Source organism: Magnolia sinica, chromosome 13, assembly GCF_029962835.1.
Source record: "Magnolia sinica isolate HGM2019 chromosome 13, MsV1, whole genome shotgun sequence".
Classification (NCBI taxonomy): Eukaryota; Viridiplantae; Streptophyta; class Magnoliopsida; order Magnoliales; family Magnoliaceae; genus Magnolia; species Magnolia sinica.
In genome coordinates, this window is record NC_080585.1 from 754,380 (window position 1) to 757,808 (window position 3,429).

Here is a 3,429-nt window from a genome sequence, read left to right on the forward strand (position 1 = left end):
ACAAATTATACCGGCTTTGGAAGAGTTAAAGGGACTTACGAATGATGAGGTCTTATGGGCGACAAAGTTGCTATCGAAAGAAGAAGCGTATAGGGCCTCCTTCCTTAACTTTGCCAAAGAGAAGAAAATATCATTCATAAGGATGCTGCTAGATGGGGGTGGACCCCAAGTATGAATGAATATTTTGCCTAGTTTGACTGGCTGGAAGCAGTTAAACATAGGCTTTGCCTTTAAGATAATTTTTAACTATAATACTTTTTGGAATTGTATAAGTTAATTTTGGAGATTTCTACATGTTTCTTGTCGCACTTTTGGGTAACATCTCACACATTGCTAGTAAGCACGTGCATACTTTTGGATTATTGTAACTAAGTTAAACAACATGCATGTTTGATGTGCACGATGTATATGATAACTTGATAGGTGCTTCAATATGTGATTCTATTCTCCAGGTATGATGGGCTAATTACCCAATGTTGATTTCTTCTATAGTTGGAAAGAAATTTCAATTATTCATATGAATATGTTATGTCAGTAATACCATTTGATTGATTACAGTATGCTTTATTTCGTTGCATGTGCAGATGGGTAAAAAGATTTATGTTGTTTTCAATGGACGGCGACCTGGGGTGTATTATTCATAGGAAGAGTGCCGAGAGCATGTTGATGACTACTCAAATGCTCATTTTTAGGGTTACAAATCTGCGTCGGAGGCATTCTTTCATTGGTCAGCTTATTGTGAGTCTTTGAAGAGTACAAGTGTACCTGTACGGTCAAACGAGAAGGAAGAGGATAATCCTACATTGAACAGTGGACTGTATCTCACCACCAATTACATGATCCTTCCAGCTACTACGCCAAGACCATCCTGTTTCAGTCCGTACACCGATTACACACTGAAACATCAAGAAGTTGTGGAAGATACACCAAATGCAATTGTAGCACTGTTTCGGATAATCGTTGGTTGTCTAGCTTTCATTATCACCGTTCAAGTCATGTATTGGCGCTAGACTGCAGTGGACGGATTGATATGGACTTTGTAGTTTTAGATTATCCTATTTCGGTTGGGTTCTTCTTATCGTTTATAAGTAGTACTGTTTTTGGACATGAAGTAGATGTTTAAAAATGTGTATGCTGGTAGGGAGGACAGTGTCTTCTCCAATTTTGGACATTGAATTTGTGGCTAGCGTGACTTTTTGCACTTAGCTGCAATTGTCAGACTCAGTAGGTTTATGATAGTAGATGTTTTATCAGGTAGGTGTCTTCTCCACTTTTAATTTAATCATGTTTTTTAATTTCCTATCATATTGCGGTCTTGAAAAACTGATGGACAGAATGGATTTTACAATAGGCATCTCTGTTGGCCCCACACAACTGGACCCCACTACTATTGTGACGTCAATACTTGAATGGAATGACCGCGCCATACTGATCGATAGTGTTTTTATGATTTTGAACATGCAATACTTGAATGGAATGAACGCGCCATATTGATAATCTTCCCAAGTGGACTGGACGACTTGTATGGGGCACGGGGAGTAGTTACTGTTGGCTTGAGTAGCAACAGTCGCTACTGAAGAGACGTCACATCATTGTGGATCCCACTATAATGCATGTGTGGTATCTGCAATGTCCATCCAATTGGACATTTTGTTTCACCTCATATCGGTGGAGAATTAAGCAGACCCAATGCTTTGGTGGACCTCACCACTTAAATCAGCGGATGCCACTGTTGACCACCGTTGAAATGTTCTAGCAAACCTTTTTAGCCTTCAAATTTTTTTAACGGTGGTGTCACTCTTCCCCCCTCGATCTATGGTGGGATCCACTGAAGCTTTGGATGTGATTCATTGCTTGGATATTACCCTAAAAATGATCTATCCAGACGGATGGACGGCATGGATACATACCGTACATCACGGTGGGCCTACATATCATGCATGTGACGTCACTTCAATTATTAGGGCACTGCCGCACATCCATAGATAATATCTCCGTACCATGGTGATCGCCAAAAAAACAAACGCACTTATCTACATTTGCATTTCCGCCGGTTGTTTTCAAACAAGGGATTCTGTGATAAATACCGGCTACAAAACCGATGCATTTCCCTGAGCATGTCATAAATGCCCAGGGAAACTGTAAATGCCCGTGAAATAGAAAAACAAACAGGCCCTAAGGGCGTGTTTGATTTCCCGGTGAAATGATAAATGGAGTGTAAAAAAATAATAATTACTTCCCCCTACATTTACAACTTACTTGATTTGGCTACTTACTTTTTGACACGAAAATTAAGAATATTACAAAATATCCATGGGTCCCATTGTGATGCATTTCGCTTATCTACACCGTTCATCCATTATTCCAGTTGAATTCATAGTATGAGTAAAAAATTGAGGCGTAACCAATACTCAATTGGATCACGTCATACAATAAAGGGAATCGAATACTTACCGTTAAAAACTTTGTAGGGCCATTGTTTCTTTTGGCGTGGGCTACTTGAGTGTTGGATCTGCTTCATTTTTTGTCTCATGCTTCAAAATATTGTAATAAAACAGACTGACGGAATGGATATATCATTCGCATTACCTTGCAGTTCAAAAATTAAAATTACATCTTTTGAACCAATTTCACAGGCACAAATTCCCATGAATTTTCCAACGCAGTGAAATTGTAATAATTACTATTCCTCACGTATTTCCCATTTCTTTGAAAAACAAACAGGCCCTAAATCCCATTGACCAAAAAGCCGCGACAGATCACAAATCATTTTCTTAATTGTGATGTATCAATCACCAGACATATGATCCGAAATTTGGGACCCATAGTGGATAGAGTTTAGCATGAAAAGTATTCATGCCATGGCAACGGACTGGACAATCAAAGATAAAATGTTCACTTGTCCAAATTCCACTGGTGAAATGAAATGGTTAAAACAGTTCAATGTGTGTGAATTTCACGATATGCTCCATCCGCAACGGTCCGGAATTTGGAGTTTGAACCATTTGGATTTCCTTATGTGCATGCCACGTGTATTATTTACGTGAATTTTGAAATTTATCGCTATTACCTTAGTTTTGTCCTACCCTATTTCTCACTCTTCTTGGAAATCTAATTGAAAAGAACACGTCCTTTGACTAAGTGACAGACATAGCATGATGAAGATTTTTAAGATACTTTGAGTACTTTTTAATAAATCATAAGTGGCATGATAGTGATGATAAGCTAAGAAGTAATTAAAAAATATTCTATAGGAAATTAAGTGGTCGAGAGCATTCAAAAGTCCAATTGTGCTGTTCAAAAGTAAACCGGACAGTTTTTAGGCATCCATAAATAAAAAGAGCAACGAAGAAATGTATAAAAGAGTAAAACTTGATTAAAAAAAGAGGAATAATTAGAGAGAAAAAACATAATAAAAAGACGAAGAAA